Source organism: Phyllobates terribilis, unplaced genomic scaffold, assembly GCF_046119375.1.
Source record: "Phyllobates terribilis strain yellow unplaced genomic scaffold, ASM4611937v1 Scaffold_186__1_contigs__length_3700242, whole genome shotgun sequence".
Classification (NCBI taxonomy): domain Eukaryota; kingdom Metazoa; phylum Chordata; class Amphibia; order Anura; family Dendrobatidae; genus Phyllobates; species Phyllobates terribilis.
The window spans coordinates 344,414-366,434 of NW_027362946.1; positions in this window are offsets into that span (position 1 = coordinate 344,414).

Here is a 22,021-nt window from a genome sequence, read left to right on the forward strand (position 1 = left end):
GTTATATGGGGACCAGTATGCTGTATGGAGCATTATATGGAGACCAGTATCCTGTATGGAGCATTATAAGGGGGTCAGTATCCTGTATGGAGCATGATATGGTGCCCATAATACTGTATGGAGGACTATACTGTCCGGTCTGCACTGTGCGTTGTGAGGATTCGCCGGTTTCTGAGCTATTGTAGAATTTACAATAGATATCGCTCATGTAATGTAGTAAGTGAAATCCTTGGCCTTGTACTATATATATATATTTCTCTGCGGTATCTGTGCATCATGAATCATGGTATGTGTTAAAGGGGCCCACTGAAACTCTGTCGCCCAGGGCCCACAAAAACCTGGAGCTGGCCCTGGGGGTAAGTATAACAAGTTGTATTTTTTTTACATACAATTAATTAACTTGGAGTGGGGGGAATCAGAGATGCACGGGGGGATGAGAGATGCACGGGGGGGGGCCTTCATGCCCCCTATGAAGGGCGGGGGGGGCCCAAAAAATTCTTGCATAGGGGCCCACTACAGTCTGTGTCCGTCCCTGTGTAGTACGCTGTGTTTTTCTACACTCCTAAAATAACATATCAGCAGAGTAAAGGTGGTCACACATAAGCCCAGGTCTGCTAGATAGATACCTATGAATTATTATTTTGTATATGTTTTCAAACATACTTGATCAATGAAATCATCATTGTAAACTTCAACTCCACATAATAGTATATGATGTAGCAGTCACTAATTATCTTGAGTGCTTCATCTGATGTCCGTGCACATAGTATACATAGTATACCACATACAGTACAATATATATAGGAGAATATACAGTATGACTGGTATATAGAGACGAGCAATTTGTAGAACCGTGGTCCAGTGGTCAGATGAATATTCTGTGGCTGCTGAACAGGAGCCACCACATAGTCTCCTTTTTACAGCCCCACATAGCCTTCCATATACTGTACAGTGTGAGCCCCACATAGCCTCCTATATACAATGTGAGCCCTCACACAACCTCCTATATGAGTATGAGCCCTCACATAGCCTCCTATATACAGTATCAGTCCCCACACAGCCTCCTGCATATAGTGTGAGGACCCACACAGCCTCCTGCATACAGTGTGAGGACCCACTGTGTGAGTACAGTGTGAGGACTGGTCGTCGGATATGTTGCACGCTTATTGAGATGTGTTATTGACAGCTCTATCATTTTTCTTGCCACTGTCTTGTTAAATATACAGGTTGGATACATTTCATGTTCATGCCATATAAATTCCTGTTTATAACGAGTACATATTTATGATAGGTAGCTTTGTTTTACTACCATTGGCAGGCATTAACTGGATTTTAGGTCCTAGTGACGTTTTATATCTTTTTTACCTACGTATTCATTAAAGGTTATGTTTTAACCTCTTTCACTACTTTAATTGCTTCATATTACCTTTATTGAGTGGTGACCTGTATGATAGTGTGTGAGCACCAGCTCCAGGCGTCCCTGAAGAGGGGCAGGGAAAAAGTAAAGGGGGCAGTGGAAAGGGGGTTTATCCAAGGAGGGGTGAGGTCAGCAGAGTATGAGAGACAGACTCATCCTAAACCAGGAGTCTCAAACACGCGGGTCGCATGTGGCCCTTCAGACTGGTTCATGCGGCCTGTAGGCACCAAAGACCCCGATCGCGGCCCGGTCCAGGAGCTGCCGACAGCTGCACTTTAGTTCAGTGTTTTGCTGCGCAGAGACCGGCTCTCTGCATGATACAATACCAATGCCAGCCACCGGCCTATCAGAGGCCAGCAGCGGACATCCGCGTCCCAGCGCAGCGGTGCATGACATCACTAACATGGGTAGATGTCAGCTACTGGCCTCTGATAGGCCGGTGGCAGGCATTGGTCTCTGTGCAGCAATACACTGAACTAAAGCGCAGCTGCCGGAAGCTCCTGGACCAGGCCGCGATCGTCAAGGGGTCTATGGTGCCTGCGCCCGCATATGCAGAAAGGACACCGAGGGAACGGAGGACAGGTGAGAAGAGACTTTTTTTTTTCTTATATATGTATGTGAAGAATGGAACAGCGGACATTCCTACAATATAGGGACCTGAATGGGGACATTTCTACAATATGGGGACCTGGATAGGAACATTCCTACAATGTGGGACCTGGATGGGGACATTCCTACAATGTGGGACCTGAATGGGGACATTCCTACAATATGGGGACCTGGATAGGAACATTCCTACAATGTGGGACCTGGATGGGGACATTCCTACAATGTGGGACCTGAATGGGGACATTCCTACAATATGGGGACCTGGATAGGAACATTCCTACAATGTGGGACCTGGATGGGGACATTCCTACAATGTGGGACCTGGATGGGGACATTCCTACTATGTGGGACCTGAATGGGGACATTCCTACAATATGGGGACCTGGATAGGAACATTCCTACAATGTGGGACCTGGATGGGGACATTCCTACAATGTGGGACCTGAATCGGGACATTCCTACAATATGGGGACCTGGATAGGAACATTCCTACAATGTGGGACCTGGATGGGGACATTCCTACAATGTGGCACCTGAATGGGGACATTCCTGCAATATGGGGACCTGGATGCGGACATATCTACAATGTGGGGACCTGGATAGGGACATTCCTACAATGTGGGGACCTGGATGGGGACATATCGACAATATGGGGAACTGGATTGGGACATATCTACAATGAGGGGACCTGGATAGGAACATTTCTACAATGTGGGGACCTGGATGGGGGACATTCCTACAAGATGGGGACATTATAACAAGATGGGGACCTAGATGGGGGACATTACGATAAGATGGGGACCTGGATGGGGGACATTACGACAAGTTGGGGACCTGAATGGGGGACATTACGACAAGATGGGGACCTGGATGGGGCATTACTACAAGATGAGGACCAGGATGGTGCATTACTACAAGTTGAGGACCAGGATGGGGCATTACTACAAGATGAGGACCAGGATGGTGCATTACTACAAGATGAGGACCAGGATGGGTCATTACTAAAAGATTAGGACCAGGATGAGACATTACTACAATATGAGGACCAGGATGAGGCATTAGATGAGGCATTACTACAAGATGAGGACCAGGATGAGTCATTAACCCCTTTACAACCCAAGGTGGTTTGCACATTAATGACCAGGCCAATTTTTACAATTCTGACCACTGTCACTTTATGAGGTAATTACTCGGGAATGCTTCAACAGATCTCCCTGATTCTGAGACTGTTTTTCGTGACATATTGTACTTCATGATTGTGGTAAAATTTCTTCGATATCACTTGCGTTTATTTGTGAAAAAAATGGAAATTTGGCAAAAAATTTGAAAATTTTGCAATTTTCTAAATTTGAATTTTTATGCCCTTAAATCAGAGAGATATGTCACACAAAATAGTTAATAAATAACATTTCCCACATGTCTACTTTACATCAGCACAATTTTGGAACCAAAATTTTTTTTTACTGGGGAGCTATAAGGGTTAAAATTGACCAGCGATTTCTCATTTTTCCAACAAAATTTAGAAAACCATTTTTTTAGGGAACACATCATATTTAAAGTCACTTTGAGGGGTCTTTATGACAGAAAATACCCAAAACTGACACCATTCTAAAAACTGCACCCCTCAAGGTGCTCAAAACCACATTCAAGAACATTATTAACCCTTCAGGTGCTTCACAGGAATTTTTGGAATGTGGAAGAAAAAAATTAACATTTAACTTTTTTCACAAAAATGTTACTTTAGACCCAATTTTTTTTATTTTCGCAGGGGTAAAAGGAAAAAATAGACCCCAAAATTTGTTGATCAATTTCTCCTGAGTAAGCAGATACCCCATATGTGGGGGAAAACCACTGTTTGGGCGCACGGCAGGGTATGGAAGGGAAGGAGCACCATTTCACTTTTTAAATGTAAAATTTGCTTGAATAATTAGCAGACGCCATATTGCATTTGGGGAGCCCCTGATGTGCCTAAAAAGTGGAAACCCCCCACAAGTGACCCCATTTTGGAAACTAGACCCCTCAGGGAACTTATCTAGATGTGTGTTGAGCACCTTGAACCCCCAGGTGCTTCACAGAAGTTTATAACATTGAGCCATAAAAATAAAATTTTCACATTTTTCCCACAAAATTGTTTTTCAGAACCACTTTTGCATTTTCATAAGGGTAACAGGAGAAATTGCACCATGCAGTTTGTTGCTCAATTTCTTCTGAGCAAGCAGATACCCCATATGTGGGGGAAAACCACTGTTTGGGCGCACAGCAGGGTTCGAAAGGGAAGGAGCGCCATTTGAATTTTTAAATGTAAAATTTGCTTGAATAATTAGCGGACGCCATATTGCATTTGAGGAGCCCCTGATGTGCCTAAACAGTGGAAACCCGCCACATGTGACCCCATTTTGGAAACTATACCCCTCAGGGAACTTTTCTAGATGTGTGGTGAGCACCTTCATCCCCCAGGTGCTTCACAGAAGTTTATAACATTGAGCCGTAAAAATAAAATTTTCACGTTTTTCAGCCCCCACTTTTTCATTTTCATAAGGGTAGCAGAAGAAATTGCACTATGCAGTTTGTTGTTCAATTTCTCCTGAGTTAGAAGATACCCCTTATGTGGGGGAATACCACTGTTTGGGAGCGCGGCAGGGTTCGGAAGGGAAGGAGCGCCATTTGACTTTTTGATTGTAAAATTAGCTTGAATAATTAGCGGATGTGCCCCTGATGTGCCTAAAAAGTGGAAACCCATCACAAGTGACACCATTTTGGAAACTAAACCCCTCGGGGAACTTATCTAGATGTGTGGTGAGCACCTTGAACCACCAGGTGCTTCACAGAAGTTTATAACATTAGGCCGTAAAAATAAAATTTTCACATTTTTCCCACAAAAAATATTTTTTCAGCCCCCACTTTTGCATTTTCATAAGGGTATCAGAAGAAATTGCACTATGCAGTTTGTTGTGCAATTTCTCATGAGTTAGCAGATACCCCATATGTGGGGGCAAACCACTGTTTGGGAGCGCGGCAGGGTTCGGAAGGGAAGGAGCACCATTTGACTTTTTGATTGTAAAATTTGCTTGAATAATTAGCGGATGTGCCCCTGATGTGCCTAAACAGTAGAAACCCCCCACAAGTGACACCATTTTGGAAACTAGACCCCTCAGGGAACTTATCTAGATGTGTGGTGAGCACCTCGAACCCCCAAGTCCTTTACAGAAGTTTATAACATGGAGCCGTGAATATAAAACAATCAAACTTTTTCCACAACAATGATGTTTTAGCCCCAATTTTTTTATTTTCACAAGGGTAAGAGGAGAAAATGGACCCCAAAAACTTTTGTGCAATTTCTCCTGAGTACGCCAATATCCCATATGTCGGGAAAATAAAGTGTTTGGGCGCACGGCAGAGTTCAGAAGGGAAGGAGCACTGTGTGACTTTTTGAACGCAAAATTGGCTGGAATCGATAGCGGACACCATGTCGCGTTTGAAGAGCTCCTGATGTGTCTAAAAAGTTGAAACCCCCCACAAGTGACCCCATTTTGGAAACTACACCCTTCAAGGATTTTATCAAGGGGTATAGTGAACATTTTGAACCCAGAGGTACGACACAAAATTTGATGACATTAGGTCATCATATTGAATAAGTTGTCATTAGTCTTGAGCGCAAGTGCTCGCTACTTGAGTTTGCATCGTGTACTCAGGTATGCACTCAAGTGAAATGCTCGAGTCCCCTCCCGCATGTTTCACGGTTATTATACACCCCAAAAAAAACATGCGGGGATCGCTCGAGCATGGCAGGCAATCCCCGCGAGATTATTTTGGCCGCGAAGCATATGGGGCGGAGACTCGAGCACCCGCGATACTCAATGCATACCCGAGTACCCGATGCAAACTTAAGTAGCGAGCACTTGTGTTCAACACTAGTCGCCATATCGTCATCTTTTTTTTTTTTTTTTTTATAAAAAAAAAACAACCCTTACCCCCAACCCTAACCCTACCCTAGCCCAACCCTGACCCGAACCCTAACATTAGCACAACCCTAACCCCAACCCCAGCCCCAGTGTTTATTTTTTACGCCGTTCCTCGTGCGGTATAAGTGATTAGACGACCTTATTCTTCGGGTCGGTGCGACTACAGAGATACCAGAATGATATCGGGTTTTTATGATTGACAGCTGTCACACACTAAAAGACATATTTTGTAAAATCTTGTTTTTGCATCGCCATATTTTGAGAGCTATAATTTTTCCATATTTTGGCCAACAGAGTCATGTGATGGATTTTTTTTTGCGGGACAAGTTGACTTTTTTATTGTTGCCATTTTCAGGCATGTGACATATTTTGATCGCTTTCTATTCCAGCTTTTGGGAGGCAGAATAAACAAAAAACCTACAATTCAGGAATTGTTTTTTTTTTTATTCTACTCTGCGTGTGGTAAAATTGATAAGGTAGCTTTATTCTTCGGGTCAGTACGTTTACAGCGATATCCACATTTATATCGTTTTTCTATGTTTTGACGCTTTTACACAATAAAAGACATTTTATAGAAAAAATTATTTTTTTGCATCGCTTTATTCTGAGAGCTATAACTTTTTGAATTTTCAGATTATGGAGTTGTATGGTGGCTTGTTTTTTGCGGGACAAGATTACGTTTTCAGCGTTACCATTTTTATTTATATTCATTTTTTTGATCGCGTGTTATTCCATTTTTTGTTTGGCGGTATGATGATAACGCATTGTTTTTGGCTTCGGTTTTTTTTTTATTTTTTTACCGTGTTCAATGAAGAGGTTAACTAGTGGGACAGTTTTATAGGTCAGGTCGTTCCGGATGCGGCGATACCAAATATGTGTACTTTTATTGTTTTTTGTTTTTTTTTCATAATAATATTTATTGATGGGTACATTATATTTTTATTTTTGGTGGATTATTTTTTTTATTTTTTTTTAAATATTTTTACTTTTTTTTTTTTTTTTTTTTTCACATTCTGAGAGGTTTTACACTTTTTTACTTTGTCCCACTCTGGGACTTTCACTTTTTTTATTCTGGTCGCCTGCATAGCATAGGGATGGAGCACCATCCCTGAGCCATGCAGGCAGTCAGCGCTGCACAGTGAGAAGATTGTTCGGTCATGCACTGCGCATGACCAAACAATCTTCCTGCTGTCTGGTGACCCGGATGTTGTCATGACGACATCGGGTCATCATGGCAACACCCGGGAAGCCGCGGCAGACAGCGCTGGAGCCCGGAAGAGGAGGTGAGCATTGCGATCACCTCCCCTTGCCACCGCAATGCTGCGATCGACTTCGATCGCAGCATTGCGGGGGTAAATGTGCCGGGAGTGGGGCGGGACCGCTCCCTGCACATAGTACCGGGTGTCAGCTGCGACAATCAGCTGACACCCGGCAGTGATCGCACCAGCACAGCCTGTGTGCGCGCACGATCGCCATGACGTACTAATACGGGTCAGGCTCTTAAAGCCCAGGGCACAGACGCGTATTAGTACGTCATGGGCTGTAAAGGGGTTAATACAAGATGAGGACAAATTCAAAAGGTGTATAGAAAAAAAAATGATATCACTAAAAATGTAATTTTGTCATGCAAAGAATGCGGACCATCTACCCAGCCGAGTTTGAGACCCTTGCTTTATAAAGTATCTTTGCTTAACAAACAGTTGTTTCTGAGAAGCTAATGATAGCAAATGATCAGGCAATATTTTCTGTGCATTTTCCCATTTCATTCTACTTGTGCCTCCTTTTCGCAAACATTCTGTTGCAATTTTTGGGTTAACTCCTTTATTCTGGATTTTATCTTATTGATCTCCCCTATGCATATTCCCCGTACATATGCTTTTATAGCATCCCATATAAATTTCGTAGATGACGACCCATCATTAAAACAAAAATATTCTAAGATTCTAGAGCTAAGAGTAGGACCAATTAGTTGCAGCCAAAAAGGATTGATGTGCCATGTATATCCCCCCGGAGACCTCATAACACCCATCTGCAGTTGTACCTGTATAGGCGAGTGGTCAGAGACACTCCTTGGCAGATACCTCACCGATTTAATATAGGGTATGATTGATTCAAAGCCAATAGCTTGGTCTATTCTTGACAAAGAATGATGGGAGGCGAAGTAACAGGAATATTGTCTGACATCAGGGTGCCGTATTCTCCATAGGTTCACTATGCCTACCTCCTCTAGCAGATAATGTAGAGATGTATATTGTGCATTATGTGAGTGTGTGAAATGTGATAACAGCAGGAGAGCACTAGGACCCTGTGACTTTTGCCTGGCTGGGCTCAGAGGAGGGGCAGTGCTAGAAACTGTGTGTATTCTAAGGCTGTGTGCCCACGTAGCATTTTTCAAGCGTATATGCTGCGGAATTTCCGCAGCGTAAACGCTTGAAAAACGCATGTATATCCGCACCCCATGGTCCCCAATGGGATTCCGCAAGTTCTATGCACATGCTGCGGATTTTTCCGCAGCGTTTATGCCGCGTTCAAAAATCCGCAGCATGTCATTTAATTTTGCGTTTCCGCAAGCGGAATTGCCTTTGTCCAATGCATAAAAAACGCAAGGCAATTCCGCATGTGGAAAACGCGTGATAAACGCGCGAAAAATGCTCGATAAACGCGTGCGGAATTCCGCATGCGTTTTTCCGGGAGAGGACTTGCATTTATGCAGCAGAAAATTTCTGCTTCATAAATGCAACGTGGGCACATAGCCTAAGAGCGTCTGATGTGTGATAGTCTAGACAGGAAGTCTGTGAGAAGGAGCTGCAATAGGACACTGTCTGGACACTCTGTCTTTACACTCGTCTGTGTGGAGCTTTGTTTACCCTTTTCTCTGTGTAAGAACTAGTGCTGAGCTGGGGAAGCTGTGTGGCTCTGTGGAGTTTTGTGGAAGTCCATGCTGAGTGGATTATAGACTTTGTGCTGAAGGAGTCACGTGTCGAGTGATGAACAAAGAGACTGAGTAATCCATTTCTGTGACGGAGCACATGGGAAGAAAGAAGGTTGCTGGTGCCATTTCCACTGAGAGGATAGTGGCAAGACTTTGTGAAGAGATCTTCCCAGACCTTAACCTGAGGCTACAGGACTAAAGTCCCCGGCGTGTGGGCTCGGCATCGGCCGACAAGACAAGGAATTTTTGCTGTTTTTGTGAACTTTGTTTTTGATTTGGCGCCAAAGTTTTCCGGGACTAGCTGCAGCCACCGCGATTCACAGGCCTGTGATAGACTGCATCTGAGGTTAACGGTACCATAACTTTAAGATATCTAGATATCCTGATAATAAGGGTATAAGAGTACTGATATAGTTTCATGCATTATTATTGTTCATAGTTGTAGGATTGTATGCAGTGTGCCATCTCAGGGGGTCCCCATATACCGCCCTCACTAGTCTGACACTGTGTCTTTCAGGTTAAATTGTTCCAGATCACTAGAATAATTCACACAAGCTGGAAACCTTGAGATTGGCACATTGATTTCAGCTTTTGCTGATTGTGTGTATTTAGTAGAGACAGTGTCCCAGGCAGAACCTGAGACTGATTCATGCAATACTGAATTTTAGTCTAATCCTTGTTTTAGTAAAGAAAGTGTTGTTTATTTCTGCCTCTGTCTCAGTTTGTGACTCACTGAATCTCTCTCGGACCCCCGGTCATTACATTTTTGGCGTAGTCGGCAGGATCCAGTGCTTGTCATGGACGGAGGTGAGGGAAGAAATGACTCTGCCGCACCAGCAGCCCCCCGTTGGTAGCGGAACCCCTGGCAGCCGCGACGACTGTGGGAGGATATGTGCCGGTAGGAGCTTTACTCCAGCACATGCCGAAATACGACGGGCGTAACATGCTGTTGCAGGATTGGGCTGAGAGGGTTCGGAGTGTGCTGCGGATGTGTAATCTGGCCCCCGCATTACGGGCAGAGTTGGCATTAAATGCACTAGAGGGCGACGCTAGGCGGATGGTGATGGTACGTCCAGAGTCCGAGAGGAGCACGTTAGAGAAAATCTTGGAGCTGTTAGAGGGGAGTTCAGGAGGCTGGGCTCGTGTGGCCCAGCTTCGTTCCTTGTTTTTCAATCGGCCCCAAAGGGAATGTGAGACTTTGATGCAGTACTCGAACACTTTACAGGAAACGTTGAATGAGGTGCAGCGACTAGACCAAGGGGCCATGGGGGCATTCCAAGAGGTGGACCGCTTACTCCGGGATCAATTCATAACGGGGTTAGCCAATAGACTCCTTCGAGACAAACTGATGGAGATGTCCCGAGTTACCCCGGAATTATCCTTCTGGCAGAATTATCGGGCCGCGGTGGAAAGGGAGGAGGAGTCTACTCTGGCGGCCGAGGGGGCAGTGGACAGTGCACAGCTGGAGGGAGATCTGGCACCAGTTTCAGGAGAGGGTGGACTGGTAAACGTTGTACAGGCTCTATGTGCCGAACTGAAGGAGTTAAAGCTGGAGGTGTCTAAACTCAGAGCTGGGCCAGTCCCTACTCCTACGGAAGGGCCACCCGCCCCGTCCTCTGGAATGGTGGTTCCACAGTCTGCCAGGTCGCTCCCCTCGAATGATCCAAGTTCTCGTCCACGAGAAGCAGTCACCTGCTGTAGGTGTGGGCGTCGGGGACACATCTCCCGGTACTGCCGGATGTCGGCAGCCACGGAGCCTCTTTCGCTGGTGTTAAACTCCCAGCCGCTGCCATGAGAGGGCGAACAGCAGCGGCCCACCCCCCACAAAGCCCTCGACGGGAAGAACAAGATTTGTTCGCATGCAGTCCAGTGCTGGAAGCAGAGTTTGAAGGGCGGAAGATGAGATGCTTGGTCGACACGGGATCCGAATGTACCATAATGCCCTTAGAGGTGTACGAAAGGCACTTCAGTCAACTCGTGGTTCCCGAGGACGGCCGAGTGATAAGGCTTACAGCCGCTAGCAATGGCCAACTGACCGTGAAGGGGATCGTGTGGATGCAACTGAAAATGTTTGGTCAAGAGCTACAGTCATGGCCAAAAGTATTGAGAATGAGACAAATAGTAATTTTTCCAAAGTTTACTGCTTCATTTTTTGTAATGGCAATTTGCATATACTCCTGAATGTCAAAGAGTGATCAGCTTAACAGCAATTACTGTACTTGCAAAGTCAATATTTGCCCAGAAAATGAACTTTAACCCCCAAAACACATTTCAATATCATTGCAGTCCTGCCTTAAAAGGAGCAGCTAACATCGTTTTAGTGATTGATCCATTAACACAGGTGTGGGTGTTGATGAGGACAGGGCTGGCGATCAATCAGTCATGATTAAGTAAGAATGACATCACTGGACACTTTAAAAGGAGGCTGGTTCTTGGTATCATTGTTTCTCTTCAGTTAACCATGGTTATCTCTAAAGAAACACGTGCAGCCATCATTGCACTGCACAAAAATGGCCTAACAGGGAAGAGTATCGCAGCTACAAAGATTGCACCTCAGTCAACAATCTATCGCATCATCAAGAACTTCAAGGAGAGAGCTTCCATTGTTGTCAAAAAGGCTCCAGGGCGCCCAAGACAGACCAGCAAGCGCCAGGACCGTATCTTAAAACTGTTTCAGCTGCGGGATCGGACTACCAGCAGTGCCGAGCTTGCTCAGGAATGGCAGCAGGCTGGTGTGAGTGCTTCTGCACGCACTGTGAGGCGGAGACTCTTTGAGCAAGGGCTGGTTTCAAGGAGGGCAGCAAAGAAGCCACTTCTCTCCAGAAAAAACATCGGGGACCGACTGATATTCTGCAAAAGGTACAGGGAGTGGACTGCTGAGGACTGGGGCAAAGTCATTTTCTCTGATGAATCCCCTTTTCGATTGTTTGGGACATCTGGAAAACAGCTTATTCGGAGAAGAAGAGGTGAGCGCTACCACCAGTCTTGTCTCATGCCAACTGTAAAGCATCCTGAAACCATTCATGTGTGGGGTTGCTTCTCAGCCAAGGGAATCGGCTCACTCACAGTCTTGCCTAAAAACACAGCCATGAATAAAGAATGGTACCAGAATGTCCTCCAAGAGCAACTTCTCCCAACCGTCCAAGAGCAGTTTGGCGCCCAACAATGCCTTTTCCAGCATGATGGAGCACCTTGCCATAAAGCAAAGGTGATAACTAAATGGCTCATGGAACAAAGCATAGAGATTTTGGGTCCATGGCCTGGAAACTCCCCAGATCTTAATCCCATTGAGAACTTGTGATCAATCATCAAGAGACGGGTGGACAAACAAAAACCAACAAATTCTGGCAAAATGCAAGCATTGATCATGCAAGAATGGACTGCTATCAGTCAGGATTTGGTCCAAAAGTTGATTGAGAGCATGCCAGGAAGAATTACAGAGGTCTTGAAGAAGAAGGGGCAACACTGCAAATATTGACTTGCTGCATTAACTCATTCTAACTGTCAATATAACCTATTGGTACTCATAATATGATTGCAATTATATTTCTGTATGTGATATAAACATCAGACAAACACTAATAAAAATCAGAGGCCAGCAGATCATGGGAAAATATAATTTTGGTGTCATTCTCAAAACTTTTGGCCATGACTGTAGGTCAGAAAGGGATAGTGCTGGTGGACCACCCTCCCAGAAGAGGGATGCAGGTGACGCTCGGAATGAACGTTCTGCGAGATCTAAATCATCAGATGTATGCCAGAGAGGGACCCCGATACTGGGCAAGTGCTACCCACCATCGACCCACCCAGAGAATGTTACACCGTCTAGTGCTGAGTTGCGATCTCCTGAAGAGTGCGGTCCCTGGGGGTCGGGTGGGCCTGGTTCGAGTGCCATCGCGGACCACGATCTCGCTAGAGCCCCGGCATGAAGAACTCTTAATATTACCGGTGGGGGCTTCGCAGAGACTAAATGGGCTTGAAGTACTCATCGAGCCAGCCCCAGAGAAGTCCTCGTTCGCCAAGGCGCATGTGGCCCGGTCTCTGGCGATTGTGAAGAATGGACGGGTGCCAGTCAGATGTATCAACGTTTTAGATGAGGCTGTTACAATTCCTGCTGGGACCATTCTGGCTGAATTGTTCGTGCCAGCAGGGAAGATGCCTGATAAGACAGTGTTTTAACTTCGCTCAGATGAACAGTCTTCCTGGACATTCACGGTTGAAGTAGGCCAGACCGAATCTCCTACCGAAGAATGGAATGGTCGTGTGATCATGGACCAGATGGGAGTGGATCAGGAGAAACTGACCCCCGTGCAATTGGAGCAGCTGGAGAAGGTCTTGTGGGAACATCAAGAGACATTTTCGCGACATGCGGAGGATTTCGGTTGTTCCCGGACGATTGAGCATGAGATTCCCACAGTGGATACTCCTCCTATTAGGGAACGTTATCGTCAAATTCCCCCAACACTCTATCAAGAGGTGAAGCGCATGGTGGCCAGTATGCTTGACAACCAAGTGATCAGAGAAAGCCAGAGCCCCTGGGCGGCCCCTGTGGTCTTGGTGCGGAAGAAGGATGGGACCCTTCGGTTTTGTGTGGACTATCGCAAATTGAATGCTCACACGGTGAGGGACGCATATCCATTACCTCGCATAGAAGAGTCTCTGTCGGCATTGGGTCGGGCCAAATAATTCTCGACGTTGGATTTGGTAAGTGGCCATTGGCAGGTACCAATGGCCGAAAAAGACCGAGCCAAGACGGCGTTTGTCCTACCAATGGGGCTCTTTGAATTCAACCGGATGCCCTTCGGGCTCACTAACGCCCCGGGAACTTTTCAGCGCCTGATGGAACATTGCTTAGGTGATCTGAATTTTGAATCAGTCCTGATATACCTAGATGACATTGTGGTGTTCGGGGCCTCAGTTGAAGACCATCTTGAGAAGTTACGTCAAGTTCTCCGGCGGCTCAGTTGTTATGGCCTAAAAATAAAACCAAAGAAGTGCCAACTGTTACAGAGTGAGATTGAGTATCTAGGTCATGTGGTGACTCCAGACGGGGTTCTGCCCGCGATCAGTAAGGTCATGGTTGTGCAGGAGTGGCCACCCCCCCGTACCCTGCGAGAGGTTCGGGCCTTCTTAGGTTTAGCGGGATACTATCGGCGATTTGTACCTAAGTTTTCACAAGTAGTGAGTCACCTGAATGAGATCCTAAGAGGGACGGCACAAGGCCCCCAAAATGGCCCCATCCCATGGGGACCCCAGCAGCGAAAGGCATTTGAGGAGGTGAAGGCCGCTCTAACGAGTGCTCCGTTGTTAGCGTATGCCCGGTTCGATTCCCCTTTCCTGTTATATACCGATGGCAGTCTGCATGGGCTGGGGGCGGTACTAGCACAAGTGCAGGATGGTCAGGAGCGAGTAATCGCCTATGGCAGCAGGTCTTTGAGAGACACTGAACGCAACCCAGCTAACTACAGTTCGTTTCGCCTAGAGCTACTGGCCCTGGTGTGGGCGATGACGGAACGCTTTGCCGAGTATTTAACGGGAGCTGAGGTGCTGGTCATGACTGATAATAACCCTCTGGCTCAACTAGAAAACGCAAAGCTGGGAGCGTTGGAGCAGCGGTGGGTCGCTCGCCTTGCTAAGTTTAACTATCGAATTAAGTTTCGATCTGGGCGGGAAAATGGAAATGCGGATGCACTCTCAAGGGTGCCCCTTGGGTCCTCGGGGGAAAATGTTGATGACCAGCTTGAGGACACTGAAACCCCTGACTTGGGGCAGGTACCTATCTTCCGAAGTGTGGTACATTCAAGTGGGGTGGCGTCAGGGATGCTGTGTGTTCTGGGGAAAACACCCTCGGATTGGGCGAAGGACCAGAACGATTGCTCTGACATTGCACTAGTGCACAGTTGGGTACAAAAAGGGGTCTGGCCGCGTGCAGAGGAAAAGGCCCAGCTGACCGTGGAAGGAGTGAAACTACTGCGACAGTGGGATAAGTTGTGCGTGGAACAGGGTCTCTTGTACCGTAAGGTGTACCTGCCATCTGAACTGCAGCACCGGTACCAGCTAGTAATTCCTATGGGGATGGGTCCGGTGGTCGCTCGCGAGGCGCATGAGAAGGGGACCCACTTTGGAAGTGAAAAGACATTCCAGTGGCTACAGCGAGTCCTCTATTGTCCTGAATTGGGGGAGATGGTGACAGAGGCGTGTCGGCAGTGTCGGGTCTGTGGTCTCAGTAAGAGCCCTGAGCAGCGGGCGCCCACGCAATCTATTAAGACTTCCGCCCCTTTAGAGCTGCTCATGATTGACTATGTCCTGATAGGATACTCAACGTCTGGGTATTCCTATTGCTTGGTAATGACAGACCACTTCACCAAGTATGCTGTAGCAGTGCCGACAAGAGATCAGACGGCGGAGTCGGCGGCTGAAGCCGTGTGTCGATATTTCATTCAGGTGTTTGGGTGTCCACAAAGAATACACTTGGATCAAGGGGCATGTTTTCAGGGGGCATTGATGAAGGAGCTGTACCAGCTGTATGGTGTCGCACAGTCGAGAACGACACCTTACCACCCCCAAGGTAACGGAGCTTGTGAGCGCTTTAATCGGACTCTGTTGCAGATGTTGAGGACGTTGGAGGGTAAACAACAGGTACGCTGGCCTGAGTGTCTTCCCGAATTGATGTGGGCCTACAATAATAGAGTGCACAGCACTACTGGCTACTCACCACACATGTTGATGTTCGGGAGGCCAGAGCAGGACTTTGAGGATTTGAGCATGCCAGATCCCTCCTCCAATCCCCCACGGACCGCATCAGAATGGGTTCGGGAACACCGGCGGCGATTGAGGGTGGTGTATCAGGTGGTGGGTGATCGACTCAGTCAGGTGACACGCGCCCCGTGCAAACCGAGCCTTTCTCCCCGGGGGTTAGAGTGTTGGTGAGAATCAAACGACGGTTCGGAAAGCTGAGTGAACGGTGGGAGGCGACTCCGTACCTGGTTAAAAAACGACTGAGCCCTGAGATTCCAGTCTATGAGGTTGAACCGGTGGGGACAGGGGGACCATCCCGTAATCTTCATCGTAACGTGCTACAACGTTGCTGGTTTAAAGATGCCGTCCCTGTTTCCCCGGAACCACAGGCCGTGTCCCGAGGGGTGGGCATCCCTAATACTCTCGAATTTGATGGTGGGTCTGTCTCCGCCCCTGCTTACCTGCCCCCTGCGACCGATCTGTCCCCGTGTGGAGAGAGTATTGAGAATGTGGTATGTCCTTCAGAGAACGGCGAATCAGGTCACTTACCTGATCCATATGATGTGGAACAGGGCGCCACACCTCAGGAGGGAGCAGCCTCATTGGCTCCCGTTGAAGAGACTTCTGCTCCCTCGGGAGCCGAGCCTGTTGGGGCGGGTCTCAGGAGAACTACTCGAGCCACGGCGGGTATACCTCCACAACGCTATGCACAAGACGACTTTGAGTGGGGAGGTGTGTAGAGGACGCCAACCTCTAGTGGGGTGGCATGTGAGAGTGTGAAATGTGATAACAGCAGGAGAGCACTAGGACCCTGTGACTTTTGCCTGGCTGGGCTCAGAGGAGGGGCAGTGCTAGAAACTGTGTGTATTCTAAGAGCGTCTGATGTGTGATAGTCTAGACAGGAAGTCTGTGAGAAGGAGCTGCAATAGGACACTGTCTGGACACTCTGTCTTTACACTCGTCTGTGTGGAGTTTTGTTTACCCCTTTCTCTGTGTAAGAACTAGTGCTGAGCTGGGGAAGCTGTGTGGCTCTGTGGAGTTTTGTGGAAGTCCATGCTGAGTGGATTTTAGACTTTGTGCTGAAGGAGCCACGTGTCGAGTGATGAACAAAGAGACTGAGTAATCCATTTCTGTGACGGAGCACATGGTTGGTGTACTGGAGAACAGTGAGAGACTTCGGGAAGAAAGAAGGTTGTTGGTGCCATTTCCACTGAGAGGATAGTGACAAGACTTTGTGAAGAGATCTTCCCAGACCTTAACCTGAGGCTACAGGACTAAAGTCCCCGGCGTGTGGGTTCGGCATCGGCCGACAAGACGAGGAATTTTTGCGAACTTTGTTTTTGTTTTGGCGCCAAAGTTTCCCGGGACTAGCTGCAGCCACCGCGATTCACAGGCCTGTGATAGACTGCATCTGAGGTTAACGGTACCATAACTTTAAGATATCCGGATATCCTGATAATAAGGGTATAAGAGTACTGATATAGTTTCATGCATTATTATTGTTCATAGTGGTAGGATTGTATGCAGTGTGCCATCTCAGGGGGTCCCCATATACCGCCCTCACTAGTCTGACACTGTGTTTTTCAGGTTAAATTGTTCCAGATCACTAGAATAATTCACACAAGCTGGAAACCTTGAGATTGGCACATTGATTTCAGCTTTTGCTGATTGTGTGTATTTAGTAGGAACTGTGTCCCAGGCAGAACCTGAGACTGATTCATGCAATACTGAATTTTAGTCTAATCCTTGTTTTAGTAAAGAAAGTGTTGTTTATTTCTGCCTCTGTCTCAGTTTGTGACTCACTGGATCTCTCTTGGACCCCCGGTCATTACACATTTTGAAAAATATTTCCAGTATGGAATTTATCCCAGAAAGGGTGGAGGTAGGTGGTAAAATCCCCTCCCCCTGCGAGGATGGGATTTAGGAGGATGTTAGTTTTAGATCAGTTGCAGAACGGAGAGCACGGGAGGGGTGATAGACAGAAATGAGGGATGAGATATAGGGTGGTGCAGAACTGTAGAGGGCTTTATGGGTGAGAGAGATGAGTTTGTATTGTATTCTGTGGTGAATGGGTAACCAGTGCAATGACTGGCACTGGTTAGAGGCGTTGGTGAAGCGGCCTGATAGAAATACGACCCTGGCTGCTGCATTCAGAATGAATTGGAGAGGAGAGAGTTTGTTTAGAGGGAGACCGATTAGAAGAGAGTTGCAGTAGTCCAGACGAGAGTGAATAAGAGCGACAGTAAGAGTTTTTGCAGTATCAAAGGTGAGAAAATGTGGGGTTCTGGAGTGAGTGATTGTAGCCCAGTCAAGAGAGCTTGTAAAAGAACTTCTACATGATGTTTCAAGGATGGAAAGAGACTGCCATCTACTGGCCAGACGCAGTCAAGCGGAACCAAGATATGCAAGGGAAGTTGCAGGGAGAGTAAGTTCAGACGCTGGACCTGATCAGGTGAATTCCAGGAAGGAGTTCCGGAAAATAAGAGGCCAGCGCGCCAAACCTGAGGGGTCTTTGGACCCAAGCAGCAGAAAGGAGCAGATGTGTTCCCTGCATCCTGAGAAACCCCACGTGACAGGCCTAAGCCAGAGGCCTGTGAGGTGCCACAGCCGGGCACCGGTAAAAGAGCTCCGGATATCTCGTGGATGTTACCTGAGTGCTGTGCCTGCTGAGGAGACTAGGAACCTGATTGCGGTGCTGAGTGAGTTTGCGGAACCCGACGTCGCCCGCCGACAGACGAGGCCTGGACCCCCCTATCCAAGGCTCGAGAGACTGCCTCCAACAGCCAAGCAGAGAGGAGTTGAGAGACGGTTGCCCCAGGAAAGTCAAGCCAGCGGACGCGGAGGAGCTGCATATGTGAACAGGGCCGTCACTTCCACTGTTCACCCACAGTACCGAGGACAATTGGGTTTAGATAATCAGGTTGGGAGGGGAACGGTTGGGACTAAAGGAGCACAACGTGATCTAATTGAATTTATGCGGAAGAGACTCACGGCCTAGCGTGAATAACCGATGAGCCCCGCTAGGGCCAAATTTTCAGTTAAAGAACCTACATGGTGTCTCCCATGACTGAGGGCATCACCCTACTTAAGAGACTTCGCCTTACTTAAGAGACTTCACCTTACTTAAGAGACTTCACCCTACTAAAGAGACTGCACCTTACTTAAGAGACTTCACCTTACTTTGAGAGGCTTCACCTTACTTTGAGAGACTGCGTCTTATTTTGAGAGATTTTGCCTTTTGATGATATATTGAATTACTGTTCATTACCCTTGTTACTAATCCCTTGTTCAGAATACCTGTTGCATAAAATTGTTTATTTTCATCTCAGACTGTTCTCGTCTTGTGTCTCTGTGCGTTGCATTCCCGCACGTGCATTACATTTGGCGTAGTAGGCAGGATGCAACATTCAGACGCAGAGATGGGGGATCAGTCTGTGGCTGGGTCCGGTCGGACCCATATACCCCTGGGGGCTATGCTCAGCCATCTTCCCAAGTTTTCAGGGGATGGCATGTCACTGTGGGACTGGGTAGAAAGACTGAGAAGTATGCTACGGATGTACCCCCTTGATCCCCTAGCCCAGGCGGAGCTGGCCCTCCTAACCCTTGATGGAGAGGCCCGACAGACTGTGATGTACCGCCCACCTGGGGACCGTGACACCGTGGATAAAGTGATAAAAATTTTAGAGGACATGCACGGTGACACTACAGATTTGGGACACTTGCGCTTACGGTTGTTCCAGCGGGTCCAAGGGGAAAATGAGACAGTAAATCAGTATGTTAATGCGTTGCAGGAAGTGACGGCCCATATCACTAAGAAAGCTCGAGATGGGAACCGAGGACTGGGACCATTGGATGAGGTGTTGCGTGACCAACTGATTGCCGGCTTGAAAGACCCTTCCCTGAGGCAGATCCTGAAGGAGCGGCTGCGATTGAGCCCTGATATGGGCTTCCTGGAGGTAGGGGCTGAAGTTAGAGTCCTGGAGAGAGAAGTTCCTGTTCTCAAAGCCACAGTTAGAAGTCAAGAGGCAATTGCTCCTGGATTCACCAACCAAGAGCCTGATTGCGTACGGGAAATACGTCAGGAAATTCGAGACATTCGGGGTGAGCTGAATGCTATTAGAAAGCCCCCTACTGCCCCCTTGCCGATGGACCGTACTGCTCAACGCGGACGGAGACCAGAACGAGAGAGACGTTCCTACCCGGCCCCAGCACGGCATATACCCGACCTATCGGCAGAAAGAGGATCGGAGTGCTGGACTTGCGAAGGTAGGGGGCATATCTCCAAAGACTGTCCCAACCGAGAAAGGAGGAGGAGGGGACAGCCGTTAAACTAAAATGCCCCACGGTTGTGGAGCAAACCGTGGGGTCTCGTGCTTCAGAGAGTAGAAGAGGGAGCTCTGAAGACATTGTCTCCGAGAGGCCCATCATCTGGGCTGAATTCAATGGGCAGCGGATCCGCTGTTTGATGGACACCGGGTCTCAAGTGACCACTATGCCTGAGACGTATTTCCAAAGTCACTTTCCTGAAGTCACTCGTTCCTGCCGGGAACCCACTGTCAAATTGGTGGCGGCCAATCAACTACCTATCCCAGTAGCGGGAGTAGTATGGATGTCCATGCGGGCATGTGGAAAGGACCTCGGTCGAAAAGGGGATCATACTAACCACAGGACCCGGAGGCGATGGGCCCATTGTAACCCTGGGCATGAATGTGCTGAAAGAAGTCGGACAGTTCCTGGCTGAGGGCTGTAGCAAAAACAACTGGACCCGTGCCACTCGAGACCCAGTTAGCAAGAGAGTGTTCCAACACCTCGTGCGGGTCAACCAGATTCAAAAATTGCCCGCTACCTCTCAGTACCTTGGCAAGGTATCGATACCGCCCGAAGCCACAATGACACTGCCGGTGGGACAGACTGTACTCACGTTGCCGGTACTGGCACATGTGTCCTTAGAGGGCGTGGACATTCAAACTGAACCAATGGAAGGAGAAGAAGCGCCCTCTGGACTCCTGATTGCTCGAACCCTGGCCACCGTGCGGCACGGCCTAGTACCCGTGCGCTGCATCAATTTAGGTGGCACCAGTTTACAGTTGTTGCCCCGACAAGAGGTGGCGCGAGTGTACATAATGCCAGAGGCCCTTACTAGAGCGGACGCTATAGGGCTGGCACCTGTGGAAGGAAAACCATGGACCCTGGAGGTGTCCCTCAACAGCCAGGAGAATGGAAGAGAACCGTTGGCTGGACGCCACCTTCTGGAAGAAATGGAGGCTAATCTGACTGAGTTTTCTGCTGGACAAGTAAGGCAGATCGAACAACTTCTACAGCGATATCAGGGAGTGTTTGCACAGCATGAAGATGATTTCGGGTGCACTCGGGACATTCAGCACGAAATACCCACTGGAAATACTGCTCCCATCCGAGAGAGATATCAGCAGATCCCGCCTCAAATGTACCAGGAGGTGAAAGAGCTGTTGGCCCACATGTTGCGGAACGGTGTGATCCGTGAAAGTCAGAGCCCCTGGGCGGCTCCGATCATGCTGGTCCGAAAGAAGGATGGTACCCTGAGATTTTGCGTGGACTATCGAAAGCTGAATGCCTGTACAGTCCGGGCCTCCTATCCACTCCCCCGAATCGAAGAGTCTTTACCTGCACTAGGGAGCGCCAAATTCTTCTCTTCCCTCGACCTGGCCAGTGGCTATTGGCAGGTCCCAGTAGCTGAGAAGGATCATCCGAAGACCGCTTTTGTTCTCCCTATGGGCCTGTTTGAGTTCAATCGGATGCCGTTCGGACTAACAAATGCGCCCGGGACCTTCCAACGGTTGATGGAGAGATGCTTGGGGGACCTCAACTTTGAAGCCACTTTAATATATCTGGACGATATAATTATCTATTCCGCTACGTTTGAGGATCATCTCCGCCGATTGGAACAAGTGTTAGAACGGCTTCAGAGACACGGCCTGAAAATTAAGCCTCGAAAGAGTCGTCTCTTCAAACGAGAAATTGAGTATCTGGGGCACACTGTGTCCAGTGCAGGAGTACACCCCACTGCAGAGAAAGTAGCTGCCGTGCAGAAGTGGCCCACGCCCGCCAACCTAAGGGAACTGAGGGCGTTCCTGGGGCTTGCTGGATACTACCGCAGATTCATTAAAGATTTCGCTAAGATTGCGATCCCGCTCAATGAATTGCTGAGAGGAACAGCTGGGGGAGCCAAGCGACAGCCCATCCAGTGGGGCCCACGACAAGAAGAGGCATTCCGAGCATTGAAAATGGCGCTAACAGATGCCCCAATCTTGGCCCACGCCGACTTTTCGCAGCCTTTCGTGTTGTACACCGATGGAAGCTTGCATGGACTGGAAGCAGTGCTGG